The sequence below is a fragment of the Canis lupus genome, chromosome 16, assembly GCF_011100685.1.
Source record: "Canis lupus familiaris isolate Mischka breed German Shepherd chromosome 16, alternate assembly UU_Cfam_GSD_1.0, whole genome shotgun sequence".
Classification (NCBI taxonomy): domain Eukaryota; kingdom Metazoa; phylum Chordata; class Mammalia; order Carnivora; family Canidae; genus Canis; species Canis lupus.
The window spans coordinates 14,266,143-14,279,988 of record NC_049237.1 but is presented as its reverse complement, the minus strand read 5'-3'; the positions used below and the strand labels follow the sequence as shown (position 1 = coordinate 14,279,988).

General features: G+C 57.1%; 1 protein-coding gene and 1 long non-coding RNA gene across 3 annotated transcripts in view; both read right to left on the bottom strand.

Moving 5' to 3' along the window:
* CAMK2B (calcium/calmodulin dependent protein kinase II beta) overlaps positions 1-13,846 on the bottom strand; it is a 76,966-nt gene that overhangs the window by 51,436 nt on the left and 11,684 nt on the right. The window lies entirely within an intron of this gene.
* Positions 9,838-11,952, bottom strand: LOC119869528. The gene is made up of 4 exons (XR_005371293.1): positions 11,868-11,952; positions 11,369-11,765; positions 10,719-10,808; positions 9,838-9,952 (listed from the first exon to the last, which is right to left on the bottom strand). It is a non-coding gene; the product is annotated as an uncharacterized LOC119869528 (long non-coding RNA).

The window sequence follows — 13,846 nt, the reverse complement described above, 5'->3', positions numbered from 1 at the left end:
TCTCTCTCTCTCTCTCTGTGACTATCATAAATAAATAAGAAAATAAAAAAAAATAAATTAAAAAAAAAAAAAAAAAGCTCTAAGCCTGGGAGAGTGAGGGTCTGAGTGAGGCCAGGGGCAGGTGGCAGGAGTCAGCAGAGGGAATGAAGGCATCCAGCAAGCACTCCATAATGGAGCTCATGGGAGCTCACTGGACATGGGCCTTTTTCTTCCAGTGTCCCGCCTGCCAGGTCGGGGGAGGGCACCTCCAGGAGCCCCTCTGGGGTCATCCCTGTTGCCGGGCCTGGAGGAAAGTTCTAGAAAGAGCTGTCCCCACCCTTGTAGGCCATGGGGCTCCGGACCCCATCGCCCATCAAAACCCAGTCTATGGATGAGGGGCTGGGCCTGGGGCTCAGGTGTCCAAGGTGAGCTGCTATGGAAGTTGCCAGGAGAGGCCAGCCAGGCGCTAGGGCAGCCCCTGCGCTGGAGGACTTCCTGCACCGCACCCCGGGCGGGCAGCAAGCCCAGGGAGGCCAGTGCGGCCCCAGGGACTACCACTCCTCTGCCCTCTGGTCACCACAGACCCCAATCTCTCTGCCCCCTCACCCAGGGCTGTCCCTGAAAGTCAGCCAGAACCTGCGCTCCCAGGCCAGCCGCCAGCCCTCCGGCACCTGGACTGGGGCTCCGGCTGGCAGGCTCAGGGCTGCACCCCGAGAACCACCAGTGCGCTGGGAAACCTATGCTGTTCCCCACGAGCCAAGGTCCCCATGTCCTGGACACCGCACATCCTCCCTCCAACGCACCATGTCCTACCCCCAGAACCGAATCTTTGAGGACAAGGACCCAACACAACTCGGGGTCTCTGTTCTGAACTCCAGGACACTTCTCTGCGATGCCACCCACGCAGTGAACCCGATCTTTTCCGAGCCTTCAGACCCACAAGGACTCTAAACACTTATTTTTAAATGAGTTTTATCTGACTTTTAAAGGCCCCCCAGCACTTGCTGCCCAGGGGCCTCAGGACCCCAACACCCTATTCAGATCACTTGAGTTCAACCAGCAGGCACCAGGCCAGGCTGACAGCGGACCACCTTCCCCAGGGGGCGGATGCAGTGCAGGAACCCGCGGCGAGCACCCCCCACACCCGCGCCCTCCGGCTCTGCTCAGGGGCCTCCAGGGCGTGCCCTCCGTCTGCCTGCGGAGGTCTCCCACCCAGGGGAGCCCTGCGAGGTCACCCTGCCCCCTGCTCTCCCCACCTTTCTAGGAGCTGCCCCCTCCTCTGCATCCTCACACACAGGACCCCACCCTCGGGGCAGGCGGTGTGGGGGCCTCTGCACAGGGGGCAAGGCCACACACCCCCGGACCTCCCTCCCCTCCGGGTCCAGCCTGGGCCCCCCCGGCAGCACGGTCCGCACCCCACTTTCCTCCAGCCTGAAACACCCGCACATGCCTGCCTCCAGTGCCGCATGGAGCTCGCGCCTGATGCACATCACCTGCGGCCGCCACTGGCTCCCGCCACACCTTCCCCAGGAACACTTGCCCCCCTGCTCTGCCCACCTGCCCACCTGCCCACCTGCCCACCGGCCCAGAGCGCACCTGCCTCCGCCCGCCCCGCCTCTGCCCCTTCCTTCCCGCACCTCTCCTCTGCCAGCCCTGCCCTGTCGCTGTGGCTGCATCTGCCCCTGTCAACCTCACCCCTGCCCCTGCTGCGCCCTCCCTGCTTAGCTGGGGGGCTCAGCCCCACCCAGCTTCCAGGCCCAAGGCACACACCGGGAGCCCCTCGCCCTGCCGCCCCCACCGCCACTCCCCACCTGGCTGAGCAGCCGACTGGCCAGGTTCCGAAGGAGTCAGGAGGGCCAGCCCGCAGCACAGGTGCATCAGTGCCGGTGCCCGGGCGGCCAGCTCGGCCACCCCCACGTCCAGACCTCAGGCCCCGCAGGAGGCTGCTGTGTTCCCGCGGGGTCTCCAAGTGCACCCCCGACAAAGCCAGAGGCCTTGGGCAAATCAAAGGACCCACCCCTGCCTGCCTGGGGGAGGCAGCCCATGGAGGATGCACGCGTGCTCCCCCCACTCCCACCCTGAGCCCACCGTCGGCTGCATGACCTCTCCCCTGGGCTAGGCAAGCACTGGGAGCACCTGCTGGCCAGACAGGTTGTCTCCCCCACAGAGCCCTAAGGGGTGTCCTCTCTCCCAGGTCTGGCCGCCCCAGATAGGCTTAGCTGGGGGGCCTGTGCCGGGGTGGGGGTGCACTACGCAGGAGTCAGAAAGGCCCCTGGCCTGTTCATGTGCCTTCATCTAAACTAAACCAGCTGCTATTTATTTGTCCCATAGCTTAATGTTTTTAAGCCACCTCTGACTGAAATGAGCTCCTGCGAATGAAGGAAAGGGGGTCCTTTTATATTTTCTATCTTAACTTAAGTAATTGGGTGGAAAACATTAACTTCTCCATGAAACAGAGAGCCAAGACTACTGATTATTATGTATTTTCCTGCTAATAATAATAATAATAATAAACAATCCATGCTCACAGCAGAAAATGGAATCAACAAAATAGTTTAAAGAACAAGTTGAAGGTGCTGCTTACATTCTGCTTTCTCTTCCCTCTCAGAAACATCATAAACAACTCTTCCACAGCATGACATGAGGCAGCTGCAAACTGCTCTATCAGAGGACACCCATCCCAGGGACACCAGGAGAGTATGTCAGCTTCCCAGGCCTCCCAGCCTCCCCTGCCTCCCAGCCTCCTCAGCCTCCCCAGCCTCCCCTGCCTCCCAGCCTCCTCTGCCTCCCCAGCCCCCCTGCCTCCCAGCCTCCCTGCCTCCCCAACCTCCTCTGCCTCCCAGCCTCCTCTACCTCCCAGCCTCCCCTGCCCCCCCAGTCTTCCAGCCTCCTCTGCTTCCCCTGCCTCTCAGCCTCCTCTGCCTCCCCAGCCTCCTCTGCCTCTCAACCTCCCAGCCTCCTCTGCCTCTCCTAGTGAGGAGAGCGAGCAGCTCCCCAACAGGATCTGGACAAGCACGTGTCCCACTGGGCAGGAGCTACAGGTCCCGCTGCAGCGGGGACATCCAGGGCTCAGGCCCACAAGAGCTGCCCATCCCCAGAAACATCCTGGCTGTCACTCTGGGGACCATGTCCCACAGCTGTCCAGGGAGGAAACAGGGAAACGGGCCTGAAGAAGCGTGACTAGAGACCAGCATGGACATGTCATCGTCCATGTGAACGCTCGCACCCCCGCGGCCTCGGCAGCATCCAGACAAGCCGAGTGTGCCAGGGCCTGGTTTTTGGTCGGCTTTGCTGTTGAGCGTCACTTCCCACACATCCCCGCTCTGCGCTAGATCACAGCTGGCCCTCTCTGGAGCAGAGAACATTCCTCCAGGGAAGTGGAGCGCTCCCTCGGCTGGCAGGCATTTGGGATGATGATCTCCCTCCTCATAAATGGCCTGCCCTTCACATCTCCATTATTTCCATGGACTTTACTAAGGCCCACAGCTGGGCGGTTTGCAACACCTGTCCAAACCGGCCTTCCCAAGGCCCTCCGAATCCCGGCGGCTCCCAGCCCCGACCTCTGAGCCCAGGCGAGGAGCTAAAGCTCTGCTCGTCCCTGCTGTGCTAGTGTCCTGGGGCCACCTTAGGAAGCACCACAGGCTGGCGGCTCAAACAGCAGAAAGGCGCTGTCTCCCCGACCCAGAGGCCAGAAGTCCCAGATCAACGTCCTGGTCCCTCCTGAGGTGGTGGGGGAGGCTCTGTTCTGGCCTCTCCCAGCTCCTGGGGGTTTTCTGGAGATCCTCGGTGCTCCCTGGTTTGCAGAAGCATCACCCCAACCTCTGCTTTCCCATTTACACGGCATTCTCCCTGTGTGCACGTCTCTATCCAAATTTCTCCATTTTAGAAAGACACAGTTGTATTAGATGAGGGGCATCCTGCTGTAGGATGTAACTTGTTACACGTGCCCGGGGCCTATCTCCACACCAGGTCACATTCTGAGGCACCGGGGTCAGCACACCCACGTGCCAATTCTGAGGAGACACGATTAATTCAGCTGCCAGCACGCGCTGCCCCAACGCTACCTCATGGAGTTTGCCACCACATGCCCCAGGGAAACGTTTTCCAAATCATGTTCCTCAAGTATCTCCTCCACAGGAGGTTAACGGGGGGTAGGTACAGAGGGGGCTTCGTGGGCATGTAAGTTTGGGAACCAGTAGGATAAATGGATCACCTTCCTCCTGCCTTCCCTCCTTTCTTTTTCAGTTGCGGGACTTCCCAAGTCAACATGCTCATCTGGGCTATGAGTGTCCAACTAGGGAGTACAAGGTGCGGCCCTTCCCTAACTCACTCCACCACATAAATCTTTGCTCAGAAAGTCTCAGGAGGGCCAGGAATGGGGGCAGAGGGGCTTCTGGTCTAAAGGCCTCAAGACTGACCCCTTTCTGAGATGCTATGAGACCCCTGGAAGTCCAGCAACAGACATCTTCTGGATGAATCGGTCCACAAAGCAAGAGATGGCGAGGCAGGGCAGACACACCACCGGCCGGCCAGCTGAGGTCCCCAGCACCCTCAAGGACACACAGCCAAACCCAAAAAGAGCAGCCACTTCACCTGGAGTCTTGTGGATGCAGGTCAGACCAAAAACCCAGCAGGGCCCTGCCCGCCCACCTGTGATGCACACCCGGACAACATCTAGGCGTAAGGTCGCACAATGGTGACGAAGCATCATGACTTGTTCGGTCACAGAGTTCGTACAGCCCCACACAGATGAAGAGAGCTTGACCTCGATATGTGTCCCCAGTGTTCGATGTAAGTCTCACGGCTCACACCGTCACCCTCAACACTGCCCAGACCCACCACCCTTCTGCACCACAGTGGCGGTTCCTTGGGTCCCAGTTCTCCCAGACTACACACACCCTTGAGAAGCTTTCTGGAGGGCTTGAGGCAGCAGAAATGATGGGAACAAGAGGGGCTCCAGCCCAGCGGATGCAGGGGAGTCTGAAGGGGGCAGAACACGCTGGGATGCTTCCCTGGAGACAGAGTTACTTTGGGAAGATGAAAAAGTTCTGGAGATGGACGGTGGTGATGGCTGTGCCACACTGTGTATGTCCTTAAAGCTACTGAATGGTGCACTAAAAATGGTTAAACTGGTAAGTTTTAAATTCTGTATATTTTACCACAATGAGAAAAATAAAGGGATGGAGAGCGCTGTGCTGATGGTAATTTGAAACAACAGGAGGGATCCCTGGGTGGCTCAGCAGTTTGGTGCCTGCCTTCGGCCCAGGGCATGATCCTGGGGTCCCGAGATCAAGTCCCACATCGGGCTCCCTGCATGGAGCCTGCTTCTCCTCTGCCTGTGTCTCTGACCCTCTCTCTCTCTCTCTCTCTCTCTCTCTGCCTGTGTCTCTGCCTCTCTCTAAGTCTCTCATGAATAAATAAATAAAATCTTAAAAAAAAAACAGGAGTAGCTGTTTTCATGTCAGACAGAGCTGACTTGAGCAAGGAGAGTTATCAGGATAAAGAGGGCATCACATGAAGATCAGGGGATCATTTCTCTAAGAAGACATGATAAGCCTTAATACATACACACCCGAAGATAGCGTGTCCAACTACACAAGGCAAAACTGATAGAACTACAAGGAGAAGTGGATGATCCCGTGATTATGGTTGGAGACTTCTACAGCCTCTAGCAGAGGTAGACTTATCCAGCAGGCAGGAAATCGGGAAGGCCACGCCACGGCTGAACTCACCAGCACTCAGTCAGCTGCATCTACTGGACATCTACAGGCGACTTCATCCAGCAATAACAGAATACACATTTTTCTCCAGCTCACAGGAAACACCCAGACCAAGTTCTGGGCCATAAAACACATCTTAACAAATCTAGAAGAATAGAAATCTCAGATCACAGTGGGATTAAACTGGAAACACAAACAGAAAGATAGCTAGAATCGCTTCTCCGCCTTTTAGCTAAGATCAAGTGTAGAAAGATAGCTCGAAAACCAGCTTTTCCCTCTGCCTATGTCTCAGCCTCTCTCTCTGTCTCTCATGAATAAATAAATAAAATATTTTTTTAAAAAATGGGATCCCTGGGTGGCTCAGCGGTTAAGTGTCTGCCTTCAGCTCAGGGCATGATCCTGGAGTTCTGGGATCGAGTCCCACATCGGACTCCCTGCAGGGAGCCTGTTTCTCCCTCTGCCTGTGTCTCTGCTCTCTCTCTCTCTATGTCTCTCATGAATAAATAAAATCTTTTTTAAAAAAGAAAACTAAAATACATGGAGAAGACATTACTTAAAATCAATCATCTAATCTCCCACCTTAGGAAACTAGAAAAGGAAGAGCAAAGTAAGTCTAAAGGAAGGAAAAGACACAGTAAAAGAGCAGAAATCAGTGAAATTGAAAACAGGAAATAAACAGAGAAAATCAATGAAACCAAAGCTGATTCTTTGAAAAGATCCATAAAATTGATAAGCCTTTAGCCAGGATAAGAATAAAGGAGAGAGGGAACAAATTACTAACATCAGGAATGAAAGCAGAGCCAACACTCATCCCACAGAAATTACAAGGATAATGAATACTATGAACAACTCTATGTCCACAAAGTCGATAAAACAGATGAAATGGACCAATTCACTGGAAGATATAATCTGTCAAAACTCACACAAGAAGAAATGGAAAATGTGAAGAGGCCTATATCTATTATAGAAATGGGATCAATAATTAATAACCTTCCCAAATAGAAGGCCCTGGGCTCACATGGGTTCACTGGTGAGTCCTACCAAACATTTAAGGAAGAAATTATACCAATTCTCTTCTAGAGAAAAAGAAGCAGATGGAATATGTCCTAACTCATTCTGTGAAGCCATCATTACCCTAAAACCAAAACCACTAGAAAAAGAAACTACAGACCAGTATCCCTCATGAATACAGGTGCAAACATCCTCAACAAAACATTAGCAAATAGAATCCAACTATGGGGCAGCCCGGGTAGCTTAGTGGTTTAGCGTCTGCCTTCGGCCCAGGGCATGATCCTGGAGACCCAGGATCAAGTCCCACATCGGGCTCCCTGCGTGGAGCCTGCTTCTCCCTCTGCCTATGTCTCTGCCTCTCTCTCTCCCTGTGTATCTCATAAATAAATAAATACAATCTTTAAAAAAAAAGAAAAATAATCCAACAATTTACAAATAGGATTATAAACCCGGGCCACAGAGCATTTACCCCTGGTATGCAAGGCTGGCTGGTTAAATATTTGAAAACCAACTAACATACTCCATCACATCAACTGATTTAAAAGGAAAATCACATGACCATATCAACAGATGCAGCAAATGCATCCGACAACATCCAATACCCATTCATAATAAAAACTCTCAGCAAACTAGGAACAGAGGGGAACTATCCCAACTTGATAAAGAACACTGTATCAGTCAACTCAAAATGTCACATTCTGGGGGGAGGGGGGCCTTAAAAAACAGGAATTTATTTTCTCACAGTTCTGGAGGCTGGAGATCCAAAACCAAGGTCCAGCAAGTTCAGTTTCTTATGTGAGCTCTCAGCTCCTGACCTGCAGGTAGCCACCATCTCCTATGCGGACATGGCCTTTCCTCAGTGGTGCACATGGAGAGCAGGGCAACTCTGGTGTCTCTTCTTATAAAGACATGAATCCTATTAGGTCAGCAACCCACTCTTATGACCTCAAGTAACCTTAATTACTTCCTGAAGATCTTATCTTCAAATACAGTCACACTGGGGGTTAAGGCTTTGACCTATTAATTTGGACCTATTAATTTGGGCAGGGCATAGCTGAGTCCTTAGCAAGAATCTACAAAGAACCTACAACTCACCTCATACTTTTGGAGAGAAAGTAAGTGCTTTTCTTCTAAGATCAGATACAAGGCAAAGATGTCCCTTTTCACCACCCCTTTCCAACGTCATACTGGGAACCCTAGCTAATAATACACCAAGACAAAAGGAAAAAAAAGGTATACAGCTTGGGAAGAAAAGAATAAAACTGTCTTTCTTTGCAGACAGTATGATTACCAATGTAAAAAATCTCCCAAAATGGACATATACACAAACTCCTGGAACTAATAAGTAGTTATACTAAAGTTGCAAACACAAGATTAATATACAAAAGTTAATTGCTTTCCTACATACCAGCAACAAGCAAGTGGAATCTGAGCTTTAATTTATTTTTAATTATTTATTTATGATAGTCACAGAGAGAGAGAGAGAGGCAGAGACACAGGCAGAGGGAGAAGCAGGCTCCATGCACTGGGAGCCCGACGTGGGATTCGATCCCGGGTCTCCGGGATCGCACCCCGGGCCAAAGGCAGGCGCCAAACCGCTGCGTCACCCAGGGATCCCCGAATCTGAGCTTTAAAACACCATACCATCTACGTTACCACCAAAAAACATGACGTGCTTAGATACAAACCTAGCAAAATATATAGGAGAGCTATAGAAGAAAGACTCAAAGGTTTCCTGAATGAAATCAAGGAACTGAACAAATGCAGAGATATCCCCTGTCCATGGACAGGAAGACCCAACACCGTCAGGATGTCGGCTCTTCCCAGCTTGCTCTAGATTTAATGTGATCCTAATCAAGATCCCAGAAAAAACCAACACCGAAACTGAAGTTTATTTGGAGGCAAAAGACCCAGAGTAGCCAACACAAGATCAGAGGAGAGCTAAGTCCTAGGCTGACGCTGCCCGGTTTTAGGACATTGTACGAAGCTGCAGGAAGCAGGACGGGGTGCTCTGCTGGAAGCATAGACAGTGCATCCATGGGAGAGAACAGAGAGCCCAGAAATAGGCCCACAAAAACCTCCAGCTGACTCCGGGCAAGTCTGCAAAAAAAAGTCTCCTCGACAAGGTACTTGTTATGGTCTGAATGCTTGTGCTCCCCAGTTCATGTGTCAGAATCTAACTCCCAAAGTGATGGTTTTAGGAGGAGGCATCTTGGGAGGGGGATTAGGTTACAAGGGTGGAGCCCACAGGATGGGACTTGTGCCTTAGAAGAGACCTCCGAGAGATGCCTCCATTCCCTCCAGCGCGTGAGGACACAGGGACGAAGCTGTCCATTCAGTAGGCTCTTGCCAGACACTAAATCTGCAAGTGCCATGGCCTTGGACCTCCAGCCCCCAGAACAGTAGGAAATCATTTTTCATAAGCCCCCCAGCTTACGGTATTTTGGTTATAGTAGCCTGAACAGACTAAGTACTGGAATTGGTTGACATCCGTGGCCGAGGGTCAGGGAGGGCAGCGGGGATGGGCCCAGAGGCCCCTGAGGCTCCCCTCCATCAGCTGGTCTGGCTCACCTGCCCCGTCTCCCACCAGTTCTCTCTCCCCTTTCTCTCAAGTAACCCAGCTTCTCCAGGAATCTTCAGCGACAGCCACATTGGGCCCCCGCCGGAAGTCATGGTCCTAACGAGCGCCTCGTACACATCCAGCAAAGAGGAAAATAAGGACAGACAGACAGAGCAGGAGGGAGGGGGGAGGAGGGCCCAGCACTGTCCGGGAGCCCTGGGGCCCAGTGCCCCCCTCCCGTCCACTGGCAGCTCAGAGTGGCCTCGAGGCCTGCGGTGGCCCCTGCAGCCAGACAGGTCAGCTCCACACCGAAGGCTCTGCCTCTCGGGGTTCCTCCCCTGCCTACACGGGGGGGGGGGGGGGGGGGGGGGGGGGGGGCTCTTGGCCAGTCCAGGGCCCACCCACTCTCAGGGCTGGGTCCCCCCCACAGGAGCGCTAGGCCCAGAGGTGGGTGGGGACCACCTGGGAGAACCATCCGCACACCCGCCGCCCAAAGTGGACTCTCGTCCGACAGCGCTCCTATGGCCACGGCCACCGGGAGCTTCCGATCCTTTCTCCGCGAGTCGCCAGCTCCCACCGTTGGATCTGGGTGCGCTGCGCAGCTCCCTCTGCGTGAGGGCGTCTCCCCTTCACCATGGGCAGCCCCTGGGGCCCCACCGGAGGGAACAGCTTCCTCACGGGCCTGGGAGGGAGGCAGCAAGGTGGGTCTTGAACTCGGACACCTCAGGGCAGGGCCTGTGCCCGCTCCTTCTCGCTCCCAGAACGCAGACGCCTCGGAAGCTGGCCACCAGCCGGGGGCCAGGCACGGCAGCAGTGACACGCGACGCACAGGAAGCCCAGCCAGGCCTATAGGTGTCACCCACCCCACCTTGCCTCGCCCCCGGCCCTCGCCCTCTTCTCCCTGCCGGCCCCACATCCACTCTGCAAGGACCAGGGTGGACACTGAGGAGAAAGTGGTACAGTGTCCCTGGGCCTGCCTGCGTCCCGAGGGTGAGGCCCCGCTGGCCTTGGGGGGTACCTATGATGACCCCTGGTCCCAAGACCCACCACTGAGGTACAGAGAGGACGGCCTTGCCTCACTGGCCTCCTGCACCCATCCGGTGCCAGGCCCCCTGCTCCCCCCGAGGCAATGCGCCCCGAGCAAGCACTACAGGGTGCTGCCCGTGACTGCTGAGCAAGCCCACCCCGGGGTCCCTGGGACCAAGGGCCAAAGGGGTTCCCCAAGGAGGAGCCGGTTCGGGTGGGGGCCCCTGGCCCAACCTCGACGCCCACAGCCATTCTAGCTCCAGCCGCATGAGGTGCCTGGGGCTCCACCTTACTTGGGGCTTGGACAGAGAGCGCCGAGTCCTTCTGCCCACAAGAGCTGTGAACACTTCCACAGTGTTGGAGGAAGAAAGCGTCTCCCGGCTCCCTGAGGCCGCGGAGGCCTGACCCCACCTGTGTCTCACCTGGGGGGCTCCGCCTCTCTGCAGGTGTCCTCGGGGGGCAGTCTGAGACGGGCTACATTGGAACCTCGAGAGGTCCTCCCGCTGGGAATCCTGGTCCAGAGGGAAAACTGCAGTGGAGAGAGTCCGAGGGGACCCCCAGGGCCAAGCACGCTCGCCCCACGGAACCCCCTCTGACCTCCAGGCCCCATGGCCCTGGCTCCATGGCCACACCCCTGCTATGGGCCTGGCACCCGTCCCTGGAGAGGGGTCTGTGTCACTGCCCTGTCAGTGTGACCAAGGACAGATCCGAATGCCCACCTGGAGAAATAGGGCAGCTGGAGTCACACACAGCCCCAGCGGGGGCTCCCCCCAAATGGCACCTGGGCCTGCCTTCCAGCCAGGGCTCCCCGGGGGACAAAGCCACAGCCGCCCCAGAGACACAGCCGGGCAGTCAGGGACAGGGCCACAGGGGACGTGGCCCCCCACCCCGGCAGGCCTGGAGTTACTGCCCAGGCTGCTCCCAGGGGCCATGGAAGAAGGGGCAGCAACAGGGTCAGGGCAGTGTCTCCACTGCATCCTTGGGCACACACCACTTGCTCTGCACAAGCCCCCCAAGCATGGAGCCTACTGTCCCCTGTGCCAGGCAGAGGCGTCGGACGTCTGGAACTTACAGGGACACGGGCTGTTTCTTGCAAGGTGTACATCCGGTAAAGCTTCAGGGACTCGTTCTCGGTTTGTGTTTCAGGTCAATCTGAGTTCACCCTGAGTTTTATTCTCGAGGAATGCACACATCCGTGTGATCGGCTCGCGGGCACCTGAGCATCGGATGGCTGAACTCTGTGGCCAGTCCCCGAGCAAAGCCATGGGTTTCACACGAGCAGCACATGGGGTCGGAAAAGACCCCAGAAAGTCTCTGACCCAGTCCCCCCACTTCTAGAGGGGTCACTGAAACAGAGAGGCTACACGGAAGCTCAAGGCTGCACAGCCCAGTGTGGCAACACCGTGGCCAGAGCGGAAGATACGTGTCCATCTTTAAAAAAGGTCCTGTGCCCGATGTGTTCACAGCAGCTGGGAAACAGAAACAACCCGAAGGTCACCAATGAATGCACAGAACATGGCCCATCCACACGGCAGGAGACCCCCGGCCTGGAGGAGGAAGGACCCTGACACCTGCTCCCATGTGGAGGGACCTGGAACAGGTGACGCTGAGCGGATGAGCCACACCGAGGGACACATAGCGTGGGGTTCCAGTGCTGGGGGGGCTGAGAGGAGCTGGTGGGGGGCAGCGTGGGGGGGAGGAGGGAGCTGGTGTGTAATGGGGACAGTCCTAGGGCCACCCCCAATGTGAACGTGCTGGATGCTCTGAGGACCAGGGTTCTACACCTCGAACATCTCACAGCAAACCACCCTGGGGGGTGTGCAGCCGAATCTGAAAAATCATCCAGAAAGAAGGAAAGACATTGGTACTTGTACTGCTTTCCTTTAAACCAGGTTTTTAAGAAGAGTCCCTTCAGCCCAGGTGACGAAGCACAACCTGCCCCCTGCACTGGCACGTGAGGAGCTTTCGAGGGCCCCCTGCACGACCCGCCCCAAGTGTCAGGCACAGACGCGGCTGCTGCTCCATGCCCGGCCCGCGGCCCACGGGCTCCCTCCCTCGGGGTGCAGACCAGCCAAGCAGGGCACCAGGTAGCCCAGCTGGGCGCCTCCTCCCAGACCCCGGGGAAGTGCTGTGGCCGCCTGAGGCCTCGGGACCGGGTGGACGCGGGGAGGCCCGTGTGCGGCCCAGATGCTGGCTCTCTGCACCCCCCGCTCCGACCCTCACGACAGGAGGGTTCTGAGGTGACCCGTCCCACACCCGCCATCCCCGCAGCGCACACCTGCTGGGAGGTCCCCATCCGCGTGCTGCCCTGCCACGCGAGGAGGAGGCAGTGCCCAGCCCGCGTGCACCCTGCCAAGCTGCTCTGCGCCTGGGGTCCCTGGATGACCTCACACCAGAGCTCTGAGGCGGGACACACCCCCAGGGGGACTGACGCTGGGACCCCACGTGCCCCAGGACAGGACGGCGAGGTCGGGGAGCAGGTGTCCTGGCACTCAGGACAGCAGCTGAGCCCCGACGGGGAACCCTCAATGCCCCGTGATCAGCAGTTGCCAAGGACGGGGCGGTAGGAGATGGAGAGGTCCTTGGGAGGGCATCCAGGGGAACCCCAAAGGACCCTTCTAGGGCAGGGAAGGGACACAGGGGGGCAAACCCGGCCCCCGGGCCACATGGGGTCCCCGTCCATGTGAGGGGACTCACACCAGAGCCCGGCAGCAGGAGCAGCAGCCCGGGAAGGTTCGAGCGGGTGCAGAAAGGCAAGTGGTGAGCACTCCCCACGAGGCAGACCGTCCAGCAGGTGGTCAGCGCGGCTTTGCTCACAGCCTCCAGGAAAGCAAACACGCCATCCGGCTGGGCACAGGGCTGGGAGGGCACCCGAAGACCTGCACCCTCAAGTGCCCGTGCAGCCCTGAGGGGCCCCCACAGACCTGCTGGGCAAGGAGGGGGTGCAGAGGAGGGCCCCGAGGCCTGGCCCTGGAGTCTCCAGGGGACTGTCCAGGGCCACGGAGGATGGAAGCAGGTGGAGTCCCGGAGGGCAGGCTGGCGCGCCCCAGCTGAGGCCCTGCTCCAGACGGTGCCTGGGGACAGTGGGCACCTTGGTGGGGCAGAGGGAGAGAGCAAGGAAGAGGGAGAGGCCCGCTCAGGACCCAGGCAGGAGGCCACACGTTCAGCATAACAGGACCTGGGGTCTGGTCCCCGCCACCCGCGCTCCAGCCCCCTCCTCACGGCCAATCCTGCTGACCTGACGGCCGGGCCCCCAGTCCTGCCACCCATGCCCATCATGATGCCCCTCGTCCAGGGGCAGGAGAGTTGGCCTCCCACCAGGCCCCCTCCCGTGGGCCCTCCCAGACCCAGCCGCCTGGGCCTCAGCCCCCGCCAGCCACCCTGCTCTTGCGACCACGTGGACCAGCGCCACCCGGGCTGGCCTCAGAATCGCTGAGAATGAGGCGGCCGCACGCTCCAGCCTCCGTCCCTGTGTCCCTTGGGGTCTCCACCCTCTGCTGCCTCCCGGGCGTCCCAGCATGGGAGGCAATAGCGGGCAGAGGGCACGGGG